Here is an 18081-nt window from a genome sequence, read left to right as displayed (position 1 = left end):
ACTGAGTGAAGACAAAAGTATATGCAAGCATCCTTATAGACTATTTTTGTTCAGTATGTTTTACGAATACCTCATCTCTCTCTCTCTCTCTCTCTCTCTCTCTCTCTCTCTCTCTCTCTCTCTCTCTCTCTCTCTCTCTCTCTCTCTCTCGTTATCATCATCATATCCCTTCTTCCCTCTTTTCTCTCTCCCCTAATTCCCCCTCCCCCCACCCTTCCTTCACATCTGCCGCCACTCCATCACTATTACCGCTCCCTCTTCTCACTCTGCTGCTTTTACCTCGCGTCTGCCACTTCCCTCCCTCACTTCTGAACCCCTTACCCTCCGCCTGCCTGCCTGCTTGCCTGCCGAGAAACAAGGCTGGTTTCGGTAGAACTTTTCTGAAACTTCATTTCCATTTATTACCGTATCTATAAATTGATATGCCACCATAAAAAATGTGGTACTTCATAGAAACAAAATGTGTTCACTCCCCATTTAATGCTCTCAGTTACTGTCTTCAGCTCCAGTATCCAAACTATGAACAAAAAATACTAGCCTTGAAATGAACCAACACGCTATTTGTCCTTTAGTGTGGCGATTACGATACTGTCATGCAGGGATGTTTGTACTGACATCCATCCACTCACGATGTGGTGCTGCCTTCTTGATTAGATGACTCCACACCGGGTGGCGCGTTTAATGGTTTTCTGTAACCCAGAAAACCATTCATAACGTTGGGTGGTAACCACATTGCTAATAATGGAATGATGTGAAGTCTGCTGTGATGCCCCTGTTATCTGGGCGGGGAAAGACAAATGCGGCATTCACTCAGGAACCAAACCTCCACACTCTGTCCCATCCTTCGTTGTGACGAGACGAATGTTTCCTTGTGGAGGACAGCGCCTCTACATTTTTACCTACCTCTTCATCTTCACCGCCTGCGTTATAGCTGCAACCCTCCTTCCCTTTCTTGAATTTCATCCATTAAACTTACAGACTTGCTTATTACGCTATCTAGATATCTGAAACCGTTCACATTTCCATTACGTGACCAATCTCTACACACCCCCGGGCTTCATTCCTCCAGAAATCTAAAGGAATGGTGCATGGCAATTACTGTATTCATAAAAGATGCGGGTTCTTTGCTATAATTTTCTTATTCTCTTGACTCTCTTAGGTAGGAACTGCTCAGTAATGGTCAAGCGTCCTACTCAGGTACGTTATTTGATATTCACCTAATTCTTGTTCTACATTTAGTGTCACCTTCACGATATAAAGGCAAACTACCGAAAAATAATAATATGTTCACTATAAACCAACAAGATGCAAGGGTAAGCATGGTTCTGTGATCACGTGTGACAAGTGAACCGCTGAGAGAGCCCCACTTAGCTACTTATACTGTATATAAACCCAGGGAAGGAGTCTGGCCAGCGTTGTCATCAATGTTGTTGAACAGAAGGATGAAAGGCTAACTACCAAATATGTGAGATATCTGAACACTCACAAAGCCAAATTTGTTTAGGTAATCATTCATGTCTTTCTGAAGAGAGGTAATAGTTATATTACCAATGGGGTAAATAGAAGAGAAATTTATAGGTGCAAAGATTTCAGTTATGTAGATGGCAAAGTGTTGACGTGATGGGTATATACAGAGAGGAATTGACTTAGTGGAGCAATAGTCTATAAACACCAGAAGTTTCGAGTGACCTGACAGGAATATTCGGACAGGTAACACTAACAAATCACGGTGTACGAAAATAAAAGTAATGGACATGGTCTAAGTGAGTATGGAAAAAGGGAAAAAAGACTACATGATATTAGGTCACAACATGAAGCAAGGAAAGGTTAAATCAGAAAGTGACGTGAAGAAATGGTAACCTGACGCTGAAAATGGAGAAACCTGAGTGGGAACAGGACGAAACGGACGACCCACGGCCAACTCCTTCTCTACTATACAGTACAGTGCTGATTTGTGTAGAGACGTGTGGACATCCAACTCTTTAGTGAACATTATTTAGTTCTTACGAGATCTTGTTCTTTCGCGATACCATTGTTAATCCAGTATAACCATCATATTAAAACAGTTTTATTATTTATCACTATAACATACAAAAGTATTTTATCATTCTCTTATCTATGTACTGTACATTAAATTTAGTTAAATACCTCACTATTAAATAGTATGCCCTTATTATTAGTACAGTATATTGTAATGTAATTTTCTTAACATTCATCTGTAACATCGGTGTATCATTGATTTGTCATTTATACGTCTATTAAACGTCGGAAGACATCTTATTTACCTAGAGAGAGACAAATGTATGTGAGCAGATGCTTGTTGCTTAGTAGCCACGACTCTGACGCTGCCAGAATGCGATGAATTGGCAGTGGTCTAATCCGCTGGCCAAGATCTGCTGCTTCGTCAAGGGAACACTGAGAAGACCGTTTTATCTGTACACAGCTGACAATTCCTTAAGTCACCGTAATGTCATAGCACTGGGTAAGAACGGAAAGTTACTTACCTCTCCCCGAATGATTTTAGGAGAGATAGTGAACTGGTAGACGCCGAAAGCGTTACATAAATCTCTCCTAATAAAGTATGCAGTTGTAGTACTGAGTCTTTAAGAATGACCTGAGTTCCTGGTGGCATATCTACGGGAGTAAATATCGCAAAAATAGCTTATCTTATGTGGACCAATGGCCACACTTATTAACAACCTTCGAACCTTCTCATGTCCCCTCTCTTAGCCGCACCCGTTTTCTCTATACATTGTTATTCCACTTATCTCCATCACACAGTTGATTCTTCCACTGGCAGATATCGTTCACTTGCATAAAATCATCTTTATCAACTTGGAAACAGTTGGTACGTCTGCCTCAAACATCAAAACGAGATAATGTCCCCTTCACTTGCGGTAAATCCTGTTAACCGTTTCATTCCCATGGGGTAATTCGCACTCTGTTATGGCAACCACCAGACAATTTTATACAGCTCCGGGTAAACTCTTCAGACTGAATGGAGTTAGATATAAGCTTCCTTAACCCATTCCCTACTAGTAGTCCATCCAAAGGAGAATAAAACCATCAGATAGCTGAATAAATAGAATAAGCCTGTGCCTCATCAGGGTGTAGGGTTAAGATATGCAGCTGTTTTACCATCTGTGTTTTCTGACCAGTAAACACACACACACACACACACACACACACACACACACACACACACACACACACACACACACACACACACGCATGCACGCTGGAACGCACAGACACGTACTTAAACACATCTTGCACCTCCCGTTATTCCCTTCCTTTATCAGTTCTCGTTCTTGCTCCAGTCCTCATTCATCCATATTTTCTGTACCCACTTTCTGTCTGGTATAGCCTCTTCAGTACGACGAAATATTTTATTCTCTCTACATCACAACCCTTGTTATCAGCTTGGACGAGACTTCAAAACGTAGTGGTCAGACAGCTTCACTAACATCTTCACTACATGAGATCTACCAAGCTGATTAAAATCGTGTGGTGGCAGCGATCATAAAGTGAAGTAAGTCGTCGTCCTAACCTCCGTCTTGAAACTCCTGAAATTCCTACACTTAGCTTATCAACTCTTCCAATTTCTCTCTCTCTCTCTCTCTCTCTCTCTCTCTCTCTCTCTCTCTCTCAATATATTCTCCTTCTCCTCCCCTATCCCCACTTTTTCCTTCTCCCATTCAACCATGCTCTCTCTATACGTTTCTCTCATTCCCCCCCTCCCCCCGACTCCTTCCCTCTTTCTCTCTCCCCCACTCTTGTAAGTACGTAGTTCAAGAGTTTACTGCTTTCGTGTGAATACCTCCGTCCCAGCGAGGGTCCTTCCTGCTTCATCTTACACTGGCTTTCGTAACTTTCTTCATCCTCAACTTTCATTAAACGAGGGAGTGAATACATAGAACACAAGATTATATATGCAACAGTGAATACAGTTAACAAAATAAGTCACAACTCACAAGGGTTTAACACTCGTCTGAGTTTGCCATCAATAAAACACACGGACAGACACAACTCACAAGATTTGTTACTCATATTAGACTGAAAGCAAGGGTAAAAAACTGGCATGTAGCCTACCTCACTCTGTATCCATGTCAGTCCGTACGGGGTCAACTGTAATGACGATCCTTCTCCTCAGAGGGAGAGTGATAACTGGAAGTTACATTTCCCGATGCTTGGCAAGTACGAATGAGGAAGGCCTTTGAGCCTGTGGTGCGTAATTCGCCCACTCTTTATCAAGGATACATTCTCTAGGTGTTACCTCAGGCACTGATTGTACCTATCAACTCATAAATGCTGGATGAGCACATGACGCGGATGCCACCAGCTGCCCGCACAAGGATTCGAATCCTGGCGCTGTTGGGCCGTCAACTTCATAGCTATGGCCACCGCGACAGGTAAGTGATCATCTCAACCATGCTTACCATCACTACCATGTAATGGTTCATGTGAAACTGGAGGTCACATACACAACAGCTTTTCTGTGGCTATGCAGTCACATTATATACTGTATATATTAATATCTATATATCTCTCTTGTGTCTACCTAACTAACTAGCTCTCTCTCTCTCTCTCTGTAAATATATATATATATATATATATATATATATATATATATATATATATATATATATATATATATATATATATATATATATATATATATATATATGCGTGTGTGTGTGTGTTTTCATCTCCGTAGTTGCATAAACTCTATTTTTTCTCTCCTTACTAAGACCATTTTCTCCCTCTGCTCAAGCCATTACTTTTGTCCATTCTCCCTCGGCCGCTTCTTAGTTCGCGTTGCAAGAGCAGTGTTCATCTTCGGGTTGCCTAGCCATAAGTCTCAGCAAGAAAAATGAGCCAAGTTGACCTTATGTGATACTTGTCTGTTTACTTCGGGGTCTCACGCATGTGTGCGAATCTGTCTCTTATTTGTCTGTTTACTTTGGGGTCTGGAGCATTTGTATGAATCTCTCTCTCTCTCTCTCTCTCTCTCTCTCTCTCTCTCTCTCTCTCTCTCTATATATATATATATATATATATATATATATATATATATATTGGGTGATAATAGATGTGGTGGGAAGCAATATAGTGCTTTGACTGAAGGTATGTATGACTATATAATGAAGCGAGATTGACCTGAATGAATAACGGGAACGGAAACTAAAGAGAAATGAAGTGAGTTTATTGATCTTGATCTATCCACCCATATTTCATTTATTACCTTATAAGGAATGCAGGGACCCGAGTCCAACCTACTGAGTCCAGACGTTTAAGGTGAGTGACCAGTTGCTTGTCCCTGATTGACGGTGTGACCAATGTACACCAACCACCATTCGGACTGAGATCCTTATGGGCTACATCCTGTTAAAGCGCCTTAACCCGTTATGATATAACGCGTTAATTTGTTTCCTGTATAGTTATAAACCAACGCATGAAGTGGTTTACAGAGATACAAGAAGCAAATTGGCTTTTCATGCAGCACTACATCAAATGAATGGATGGTGGCCCTTCCACCTACCATAAGTGGAGCACATATGAGGAGAAGTATGCTAATTAAGTATGAAGAAGAGAGGTCTAAAATATCAAGGGGTATGAAAAAGAGAGAGAAAGGATAAGGAGAGAAAGAAAGACATAATTTGTGATCCTAGGTTATATTTACTCAATGGGTAAAGCTGCCATCTCTCCTCAATGCATGGGAACAACAAGAGGTTATCATTAAAGTATGCTGCTAGTTAAGAAGACGTTTCGTGAGAAGAATGTTGAACTACAGTATTGTCTTATTATTTTTTTTTTATCACTGAACTACGGGAAACTGGCTGCAAAAGAACGAATCTCCGCCAAATTAAAATAAATGAATTTTAATTTTGATGACAATGAAAGGTGAAAGAGACACTGAGTAAGAAATGAAGGCTTGTTACCTCAAGAAATGTACAGTAGAAATTAAAAGAGAAAGAAGGACAACAGGAACAAAGAAGGGAGGAAGAAAGCTACATATAGGAGTGACCCTGTGGTCTTATCAGATGTACTGTACAAGGAGAGGCAGAGCACAGAATTAAAAAAAAAAAAAAAAATCAAGGGTGCGCGAAACCTGCAGAAGTGTAAAAAAAAAAAAAATGGTAGACAGCTATAAGGAGGGCGAGTCACATGTGCCAGGGATATCATAGTCTAATCCAGTGCACAGGGAAAAGTGAATGGACCAAAATGTGAATCTATGGCTGTAAAATCAGGAAAAGCTGTTAAAAAAAAAAGTAGAGAGAAATAAGGGAGGGAGACATTCACGAAATACGAGTGATAACGATGATATGTGCTGCAGAGGGGGTAGGAAGCTTAATTGGCTGCTCTTCCATAGCGACTTATTTCCCATATCTCACCTTAATAATCTCGTGTTATCTGTCATTTTAGTACCGACATTGTTTGCACCAAAAACATACAACAGAATACTGAGATGTAACGAACTTCGAAAGAGGTGTTGGCAAATCTGTAAAGCCACATAGATCTACCACGAGGCTATAGTGTAACCCAGGGTGTTTGTGGTGCTGCTAAACCCCCCACTGTACCATAGATCTAACTCGAGGCTATAGTGTAATCCAGTGTCTATATCGTATGCTAAACCCTTCACTGTACCGTAGATCTAACACTAGGTTATAGTATAATCCAGGGTCTATATCGTATGCTAAACCCTCCAGTGTGACGTCTCGCCGATGGGAGGAAATGGCCCAGTCACAACCACAGCCAAGCCACCAAAAATAGCGTTGTATTTATGAACTATTTCATTCCCTTCCATCCTACGACGTATTTTATATTTAATTCCTGGTACCTACAGACGATTTCACTTAGCTTAGCCCTGGATCAGCAGCCATGGCCAAGTAACGATGTCAGTAACCACTGGCCACATGTGGCCAGGATTTTTGGAAAAAAAAAAAAACATACTTATATGCATTGCACATTTATTAAAATTTTATCACATGTAAAGACTAATGAAAATGTTGGCACAAAAAAATAGAAAAAGTATGGATTTTTTTTTATAATAAATTTTTTTCTAAAGGCACCAAAAACCTGTCAAAATAACACTTATCGTTACATATTTGGCTATAACTTTGGTTGCAGCCTTCTCAAGGGTTGCTGACAAAGCATATGTTGAGTCCAGACATCCCCCTTGATGGTCCGGTGCCCCCAGCCCTTATCGCCTGTGGGTGATGGTGGTGCCATGCCGTAAAAATGAGAGAAATTTTTTGGAAAATGAACCAAAAAAAAATATATATATATATATTCTGCAGGTAACCAGGCTCCTCAATGCATCCTTTTGGGCTAGGATAGAAGAAATACTATTCCTGAAAGTAGAAATATTATTCCTGAAAGTAGAAATATTATTCCTGAAAGTATTACAACCACCGAGGGCATCAGTGATTCATCGGCAAATGAAAAAATATTTTAAAATTATATTCATTGCACATTTATTAAACTTTTATCACATGTAAAGACTAATTGAAAATGTTGGCCCCAAAAAAAAAAAAGTATAGAATTTTTTTATAGTAAAAAAAAAAAAATCAAAATTACACTTATCGTTACATATTTGGCTATAACTTTGGTTGCAGCCTTCTCAAGGGTTGCCGACAAGGATACATTGATTCCAGACATCCCCCTAGAAAAAAATCCCCACAAAATTAAAAACATACCATTAAAAACACCATACTAACGTTATTTGCAACTATGGCCACATGTGGCCATTTTCACCATATTAGAGAAATAAAAAACACGAGCAACCCAGCCTCACCTTGAATCGATAGTACAAACCAAGAGGAGAGGCTACCTAGATGGTGAGCCAAACTCTCAAAATGGCGCCATGGCGCCAAGCTTTTAAACTTTGTCTGGCCAGATGTGGCCAATGGTTGCTGATCCAGGGTCTAGTGTACTGGATGAATTAATAAAGGCTGTATAAAATTCCCACCATATCTGAGAAGTCTATTGACCTGACGTGAATTAACTCGTCTGGAGATAGCAAGAATCAAATATGAAATACGCCACCAAGTTAAGGGGCTAAGCTTAAGTTGTTTATATGATTGCTTGTATAGTCGTTTGTTGGGACTTGCTACCAGTTGTATAGACTCACACTCTAAGGCTGTGTATAAGATTGCTTGTATAGCCGATATGTTAGCTGTGACTCATGCAGCTACCAAACACTTTTCAATATACAGAGTCTCGTGTTCTAAATTCCCCTGTGGATGGGGGTAAACAATACTTCCCAAGTATCCATGCTTCTCGTAAGAGGTAACTAAAAGGGGCATATGTCTCCAATCTTTCTCTCCTTACTGTACTATTCTCTGTGCCTCATACAGTTACTAGACACGTCTTAGTATACAGAGACTCTTATACTTAAAGCTGTGTATAAGATTGCCTGTACATACGTTCGCTGTGACTCGTACAACTACCAAACACTTCATGATTTATAAACTCTCCCAAGCTTAAATTTTATGTATGACCACTTGTATATCGCTTGATTAACTCACAATCACATCACAGCATAATGTTGAAGATACTAAAGACGAAAAACAATACGATTTGTGATAACAGTTAATTAGCTGAGATCTATAAAAATTACTCCAAACCTGTTCAAGTTTAGGATACATGCGAAGTTACGGTGCTTTGTTTTTTAAGGTCCAAGCGTATTAACTGCGGCATTACATGGCATTTTTCAGATTTCGGTGCTGCTCTTACTGGCTTCTACACCATTTTCTTTTTAAATTCTGATTTCTGCCGTGTGAGCGAAAGCAGCTACTCAGATTTCGGATTCCCTCTACGTTTCAAATAACACAAAGTTGAGAAAGTTTAGCTAAAAGGCTTGGTAAAATTATATATAACCTTTGAACACTGAATACGATCCAAACAGCTTTTCTAAAAGAATTAATATCTCTCACCTGTTAAGTCGCTGATAACCACAAAGTCAAATCTGAATCAAGATTTCTCTTTCCAAGCAAATGTGAAAGTTGCCGTTGTCAGTAGGCTATTTATGGAATCTTACTGGACCATGCTTGGCTAATGAACTTTCACTTGGGGTATGACCATAAACATCAGGGACAGACAATATCAGTCAACACTCGGACACAACACTAATGAAACCAACAGGAATCGGTTGTTAGCGAATGAAGCACCAGTTACAGCAAAATGTCCAGTGAAACAGCATGCTATGTTACTTATATATGGTGAAAGGTCTTTGAATAGTACCTACCTCAGCTCTGTCATCGTTGTATGTAAGACTGAAACACCGCTTATGGGAAAATGAACGACTGTGCGTGAAGAATTTCAGATATAAAAGAATGAAGAAACGAGTGACTGAATGGATGAGAAAACAAAATAATGAATAGATGAGAACAAAATTTACTTTGTCTCAGAAAGCCTGATCGTCCTCCATTCTAATAACTCTGACCAGTTACACTATAATATCCCTACAGTTATTCTCACAGCCAAACGGAAGATTATCAAAAACATTACTGTATGACACTAACAACGAAGAAACGCTACAGAAAAGATGAACAGCCCTAGCATTGTTTTGTTTCTCTGTCGCTGATCTACATGAAATAAGCAACAAAAGGACGAAAATATGGGTCAAGTTGAGTTGGAAGAGCTATATCAGTGGTGTGACGTGAATTTGCCTGTGACACAGCTCCTAAAACAAGCGGCTTAAACATTTTTCTTTTCAAGGGCATGATAACCTTTTTGTTCACCTTTGCTGTCAGTCATTTATTCCAGCGATGACAAACACACATGGTTAATTTAACAACTACAAGTTTTTACGGATGTTGTAAGACTTCACGATGACTCACGAAATATTTTTAGTGATAGGCTATAGCAATGGTTGCTGATACTCCTCTATAGTTGGTTTGTTTCCTTCTGACGGAACTGGGCCACTCCCACAACTTGAACAGCAAGTCGTGGTTGCATGAAACTGAATGAGCCTTAGTTATGATTTTTTTTTTTTTTTAATGCGAGGAAGAAGGAACCAAAGGCCACGAGCCCGCAGTAACAGTTCCTTCCAAGAGAAAAACATAATACAATAGAGAGCCAAATTCAAGATCCGATCATTTTGAGATGCCTGGACACACTGCGTTTGAAAGACTGGAGATCATAGGCAGCAGGAAATACAGACAGAGGGAGACAGTTCCAGAGCTGACCTGTTGCATAAATGAAAGACTGGGAGTAACGGTTAACTCTTGCATTAGAGAGTTGGACAGAAAAGGGATGAGAGTTTGCTGCTAGACGAGTGCTACGCGCCCGTCGTAGAGGTGGAGGAATGCAAGCAGACAGTTCAGAGGAGCAGTGACCATTAAAGTAGCGATAGAAAAGAGATAAAGATGCAACAGTGCGGCGAAGAGACAGATGTTGAAGGGAGTCAGTAAGAGGAGGAGAGTTAATGAGACAAAAAGCCTTTGACTCCACCCTATTGAGAAGAGCTGTATGTGGGGAGCCTCCCCACACATGAGAGTTGTCCTCCACACAGGGGCAGATAAAACCCCTGTATAGAGTCAACATTTGTGCAGGGGTAAAGAAAGAGCGGAGTCGGCTTAGCACACCCAATCTCTTGGAAGCAGATTTTACAAGAGATGTAATATGATCTTTCCAAGATAAGTCCCGAGTAAATGAAACCCCAAGCATGTTCAAGGATGATGCAGGATTAAGCTGAATATTATTAAACATTAGTGGGTATACCTGTAGAAGATTTTGTCGGGTTGATAGGTGTAAGAACTGAGTCTTAGATGCATTAAAAACAACCATATTATTTTTACCCCAGTCAGTGATACGAGCCAAGTCAGACATTAGGTGTGTCATAGCCTCACCCCTTGTTTGTTGAAGTAACTGTTGAGATGGGCGTTGCGGGAACCGAATGGAAAGGTGAAGGGTGGAGTCATCAGCGTATGAGTGGATAGGGTTAGATGTACAGTGTAGAAGGTCATTGATGAACAAAAGGAAGAGAGTTGGTGATAGGACAGAGCCCTGAGGAACACCACTGTTGATAGATCTAGGAGAAGAGCGATGGCCGTCTACAACAGCGGCTATAGAACGACCAGAAAGGAAGCTAGTGATGAAGGCACAGATAGTAGGATAGAAACAGTAAGAGGGCAGTTTGGAAATTAAAGATTTATGCCAGACTCGATCGAAAGCCTTTGAGATATCAAGTGCAATAGCAAAGCTTTCGCCAAAGTCCCGAAAGGAGGATGACCAGGAGTCTGAAAGGTAGGTGAGAAGATCGCCAGTGGAGCGTCCCTGACGGAACCCGTACTGACGATCGGAAAGAAGGTTGTGATAGGAAAGATGCCTTAAAATTTTTCTATGAAGAATTGACTCGAAAACTTTTGAAATACAGGACGTTAAAGCAATTGGACGATAGTTGGAGGGTTGGGAGTGGCCACCCTTCTTTGGGACTGGCTGAATGAGAGCAAACTTCCAGCAAGAAGGAAAGGTACAAGTTGACAGACAAAGGCGAAAGAGTTTGCCTAGGCAGGGTGTAAGCACAGAAGCACAGTTCTTGAGAACAACAGGAGGGACCCCATCAGGCCCATATGCCTTGTTAGTACTGAGGCCAGTGATGGCAGAAAACACATCAACTGAAGAAATTTTAATGTCAGCCATGAGGAAGTCAAAGTGGGGAAGTGATGGAGGAACAGCACCGGAATCGTCTAAGGTGGAATTGGAGGAGAAAGTCTGTGCGAAGAGATCTACTTTATCAGTAGAAGAAATAGCTACAGAACCATCAGAGTAGAAAAGAGGAGGGAAGGATGATGAGGTAAAGTTGTTAGAAAGATTTTTGGCAAGGTGCCAGAAGGAGCGGGAAGAGTTCGAGTTGGAGAGTTGAGAGCATTTAGTATGGATGAAATTATTTTTTAGTAGAGCGAAGAACAGACTTAGCACGATTCTGGGCAGAAACGTAAAGATGATGTGATTCAGGGGTGGGTTGGCTCTGGTACCTTTTGTAGGCCCTCTCCTTGTTGCGGACAGCATTAGAACAAGCGTGATTAAACCAAGGCTTTCTTGCATTTGTCAAAGGATATGAGAAAGGAATGTATGCTTCCATGCCCGAGAGAATAACCTCCGTAATGCGCAAGGCACACTCAGATGGCTCCCGGCCATGGAAGCAATAATCATTCCAGGGAAAATCAAAGAAGTACTGCCTGAGGGCCTCCCAGTCCGCGGCTCCAAAATGCCACAGACGACGTTTCCCTGGAGGGTCCACAGGCCGTACCGGAGTAATAGGACAGGTTAAGGTAATAAGGTTGTGATCGAAGGAGCCCAACGGAGAGAAAAGATTAACAGAGTAAGCAGAAGGATTAGTTGTGAGGAAGAGGTCAAGTATGTTGGAGCTCTCTCCAAGGCGGTCAGGGATACGGGTAGGGTGCTGTACAAGCTGCTCTAGGTCATTAAGGATAGAAAAGATGTAGGCTTGTTCACCAGTTGGATCCGTGAAAGGAGAGGAGAGCCAAAGGTGGTGGTGAACATCGAAATCTCCTAGAATGGAGATTTCAGAGAAAGGAGAAATGGATAGAATGTGTTCCATCGTAGAAGTAAGATAGTCGAAGAATTTTTGATAGTCAGTAGAATTAGGGGATAAGTAAACAGCACAGATATATTTAGTCAGAGAACGACAGGAAAGCCGAAGCCAGAGTGTAGAGAATTCAGAAGAATCGAGTTCAGGAACACGAGAGCAAGATAAGTCGTTGCGTATATATACACAACAGCCACCTTTGGCTTTGAAATGAGTATAGAGAAAGTAGGAGGATACAGAAAAGGGTTTGCAGTCAGTTGCCTCAGACAGCTGAGTCTCCGTTAGAAAAAGAAGGTGAGGTTTAGAGGAGGAGAGGTGGTGCTCAACAGAGCGAAAGTTAGAGGAATAAGTCTCCTTGGTTAACAGTCATATCAAATCTCCATTGTGACCATCAACTCGGCTGAAAGGGATTACGAATTATTGTTAGATGGAAGTAAACGCTCTATTGTAATATGCTCATTATTTCACACGCACCACTTTTTTTTATCTGTTTCAAGACACATCACAAACCTGAGATTTTATTTCACACACTCATCACACACACACTCGCCACAGTAATATGGTCCGAAGAGCTGCCTTGGAGCAGTGAGCATCATACCATTACAGGTGGGTGGAGAGAAGTTTTTTATGTTCCCTTATAATGCATACAGTCATTAACATGTCTGGCTGAGGTAATTACAGCGGAAGATGGTAAATAAAGCTGCATGTGGGGTAAAGTTGTTTAGCTACTAGCAGAGCGGCTGCTGTCAGCACCACCTATAAACAAATACAATGCTCTTTTTTCTTCAGTTGGCCTAAAATTGCCATCTATATATCTTGAAGTCTGAGTTACGGCAGCAGATTAACTGTAGAGTATAATCTAGTCATTCAATTCTGCTATGGAAGGATGTATAGCCGTAGCATCGTCATATTCTGTCATTAACCTCCGAGAACTAAGCAGTAAGAGAAAGAAAATGTTTGCAGGTTAAAGTGAAATGACTATAGCATGCGAGCAAATACAAGCTGCTGATTCTTGGATGTTAGGCTGTCGATCACAGGCATGGAAGCCAATATCGTTAGCCCCTTCAGTCTGGTGACGTAGTTTTTAATCTTTTTCTTGCTACCACCAGACGATTTTATTCAGCGCGGGTAGAACTTACTGAAGTGAATGGGTCGGTGAGGACTATACCTCCCCCAGCACGAAGTGTCCCTAGACACAACATAAAATCATTTGGTGGTAAGAGCAATTAATGCAAAAACGTCACTGGAGTGAAGCGATAAGTTTACATTATAACGATATAACTTTGTTTTATTCATGCTATCTACAGTCGAGTTTACTTGTGTTTAGAGAGATTATATATTTGAGCCGAAGTGGTAACATGCATATGGATGTGCGTGGCTCGTAGGAGGACTGCGGGCATCAGACAAGAGACCGTTAAGTCTGTGCGCTAAGACTGATGCTGCTAGAAAAATAAACCCTAAAATTTGCTTGAACCACAGTATTTCTATATAGCACACACGTTATTTATATTTTTATGGGGGTACACGCAGGCAGTAAGAATATTATTTAGTTCTTTCCCCAGAGAATAGAATGGTTTTACGCATACTCTACAGTCGGGGACGCAAGTTCTCCTAGTATTACTACTCTACTGCTTCTGACTTTCCTCTGTCGGCCACTGTTTTAAGATGGCAAGTACTTAGTATTCTTCGTTGCGCCTAGATGAGTAGCTTTTATAATGATGCGTCAGGATAGAAGTGACGAACATGTCCCCAGTGCGATGCAGATGCAGTGGAACAGTAATCGATATTTTGTTGCCAACGGCGCACGTTGACCATACGGTCTGGGTACACCTTGCACACACCGCTGCTGCACCTTAAGCACTCACTGCTACTCACAAACGCTATTATCAACGTGCACAGCGTATTATTCTAGTACATATCTCTTGCCACGACTCGGCACTCAAGATGGAGAGACGGAAAATTTTGCCAAGTTGAAAAGACTACAGTTCAGAATGGGCTCTGACACATTATTTTGAACTATACAGTATATTAAGCTTATTACCGCTTACTTTACTCTTGTATGTTATATGTCTTTTGTGTCGACAGCTACTAACATATGAGATGTAGAAATAAACTTGTAAGGATGAGGGTAATACAAATAAGGGACACACACACACACACACACACACACACACACACACACACACACACACACACACACACACACACACACAGCTGGTACAGTAAGCGTGCGTCCCCCCCAGCTGTTGGTACGTCTCACAGTAGTAGGACATGTTTATGAAGACTTTGCGACATCGGCATCTGTGGCAAGGTTAAACAACGAACAGAGAGCAGATGAGTCACGGCAGTAAGAGGAGAATAGGGGCAGAAGAAGGATAGGTGAAAGGATGAAGGTGAAGTGGAGAGGAGAGGAGGAGGTGAGGTAGGCAGAGAAGAGGGTGAGGGGAAGAGAAACTGAGTGAGAGTAGAAGGGGAGAGGGAGAGGAGAAGGAGGGCTGGAACATGCAGTGGAGTGCAAAAAGGAGCAAACAGCAACATACCTATAGGATCTTTCGAGGCTGTTAATTATACGGTATTGGTTATAACTACCATGATTATTCTATGAGTCAAAAGCAAAGACATGAAAACAGGAGGGAAGGGGAGAGAAGAGAAGATGAGGGGTATAAAAGACTGTGAGGGGTCAAGGAGAGGGTGAGGAGGAGACGTGGGGGTGAAGCGAGGGAAAGGAGAGTGTGAGGTGGAGAAAACGAAGTGAGGAAGTGAAGAGAAAGGAGAGGGTGAGGGGGTGTGGGGAGAAGGGGAGTGGGAGACGAGAGGGAGGGGAGGAGAGGTGTAGTGAAGAAAATAAGGAGAGGGGACAGTGTGGGGAGGGAAAATATTGTGTGTGGGGATAAAAATTATAAGATGAAGAGTTCAGTAATGAAATGAATACGCGAGAACAAGGTATATTGCAGAGAAGTAGTTACAACAATAAAAAGGAAAAGTTGGGAGGAGATGTGGGTGAACAGGGTTAGAGGATGAATACACACACACACACACACACACACACACACACACACACACACACACACACACACACACACACACACACACACACACACACACAAGATGAGCCAATAGCCTTAGTCCTTAAATTAAGATATAGGTCTACTGATGTGATGAATAACTAGGAGAAGAGAGCTGTCAGTCGACTTTTATATTATATAGAAAATATACTATCTATCTATCTATTGCCAGACGCCTCAATCCCGTTTGGGGTGGCCGCAAACAAATCGCCTCCAAGTCGCCCTGTCCCCCGCCATTTCACTGCCCTGCTCCCAAATCACACCCCCCTCTCTCATATACCTCTCCACCCCATCCCTCCATCTCATCTTCGGCCTCCCCCTCCCTCTTCCCCCCTCCACCTCACTCACATACACTCTCTTCGTCAGTCTTTCACCCTCCATCCTCTCCACATGGCCAAACCACCTCAGTGTGTTCCTCATAACGCTTCCTATCACATTCCACATCCACACCACAACGCTCCTTTATATCCTCATTCGTCAGCCTGTCTCTCCATGTGACTCCACAGGCTTCTCATAAATAACTCATTTCCACTGCTCTCACTCTTGACTTGTGTCCTTCCAACAATGTCCAAGCTTCACTTCCATACGTTAGAGTTGGTATCACAATACTGTCATGTAGTAACTTTTTCACTTCCATGCTCACTTCCCTGTTTCTTATCACTGCTTTCAAAGAACCAGCAACCTTTCTTCCCTGCTGTACCCTTTCAAGCACTTCACCCTCCAAACCTCCATCGTTACTCATCACACTACCCAAGTACTTAAACGTACTCACATTTTCCAATTCCTCACCATCCAACCTCGCTGTACATTCACTAACTTCACCTCTCTCAAAGACCATCACTTTACTCTTCCCTACATTCACCTTTAGATTCCGTTTCTTACACACTCTCTCAAACTCATCCATACATATATTATATTTGTTTTACAACACTTTCGAAATTTCATTTGCTTATATATGTTACCGAGAAATACTGCAAGTATTGAAAGGTGCATAATAAATCTTATTGGAAAGTGTGTGTGTGTGTGTGTGTGTGTGTGTGTGTGTGTGTGTGTGTGCTAGGCGCGTATTCTGGGTAGTATAGACTACTTAGAAGCACCTCTTCCTTACCCTTTTGGCATGTTATCGAGGCAAACATTGTTAACAATAAAAGTTCATAAATAAAATAAAAAGTAGAGGTGCAATAGGCAATAGGCACAATAAATTGCTACGGAAGACTAGTTGCAAATCTCCAAAGTCATTTAGAACACAACTCTTGTTGTCAGCTTGATGAACCCCTGTAGAACCTTAGGGCCAAAAGCTCATTCACACTGGGGTAAACGAGGGAAATATCCCTGCTGTTTCCTGACGATTAAATTCAAAGAAAGAAAAGCCTCTCGTGCTGAAACTGTTAAGGACAGCTGGGTCTAACGTCTTCACTTTGAAATGTTACTCGAGTTTTTAAACAGAATAAAAATGAAGGTATTATAACTTAACTGAAAATTGCATCATTCAAATTAGAAGGTTAATTCTGAGTTTTATATTACATGCAATATAAGCTTTTAAAATTTAAAGCAAATTTACTGACATTGTTTCAGATATGCTGTACTATTAGGTAGTATTATTACATATTAATACCTTCAAGTCCAGGATGTGCTTTTACTTTTCTTTTTCATCCATTCTTTTGTTTTCTTTTTTTTTCTTTTCTCATTTCTCAGTTTCAATCAGTGACTTTCCTAAGTTAACAGATTGTTATAGCATTCATTGACTCCTTCACTACTCCTCTGATCTCGTATAATGACGAATGATTTGATAGTGATATTGGTAATGTAGAATAAAATAACGTAAAGGGGCTGAAGGGTGTAAATTTCCGGCTTGTTAAACTAAAATCCACAACATTCCAAAGCTTATTACATTTTAGGAACTGTATTATGGCAGTACCCTGCAGTGAATGGCATGTTCTGCCCTTAGACTGGTGCATGGTTAATACCGCCGTCATTTTCTCCAACTACCCTGTTCATTACACGCCCAAGTACCACTGAATTCGACCCAGTGTTGCAGAAAAAGCTTAAGGGTCCGTAATCTGAGTGGCACAGGAGGCTTTGTGGTAACTCTTTCTTGTTGACTTTTTTTTAGATATTACAGTTCAGCATTTGTATGGTATTTATGTAGTTTATATAGCTTACATGACTAACATATAAGATTAACGAGGAGCATATTGTGCATAGTAAATCGCTAGGCTATAATAAGACTACAACGCGACATCTGGTATCTGCTTCTAGAATCAAGTGTCGTGAATTGCTAAAATTAGGAGTTACGTTCTCATGTTGGAATCATGTTTATTGTGATGGTACAATAATTTTGGCCCGACTTAGACATTCCTCATGCATACTGATACTGTGTTCATTGTAAAGATCCAATAGTGCATAGCCGACTTGGATCATCTTCAGGCAAACTGAAGTTGTGTTAATGATGAAAAT

Source organism: Coenobita brevimanus, chromosome 13 (assembly GCF_032717465.1).
Source record: "Coenobita brevimanus isolate Jiangsu-jjx chromosome 13, ASM3271746v2, whole genome shotgun sequence".
Lineage (NCBI taxonomy): Eukaryota > Metazoa > Arthropoda > Malacostraca > Decapoda > Coenobitidae > Coenobita > Coenobita brevimanus.
Note: the sequence above shows the minus strand (reverse complement) of the source record.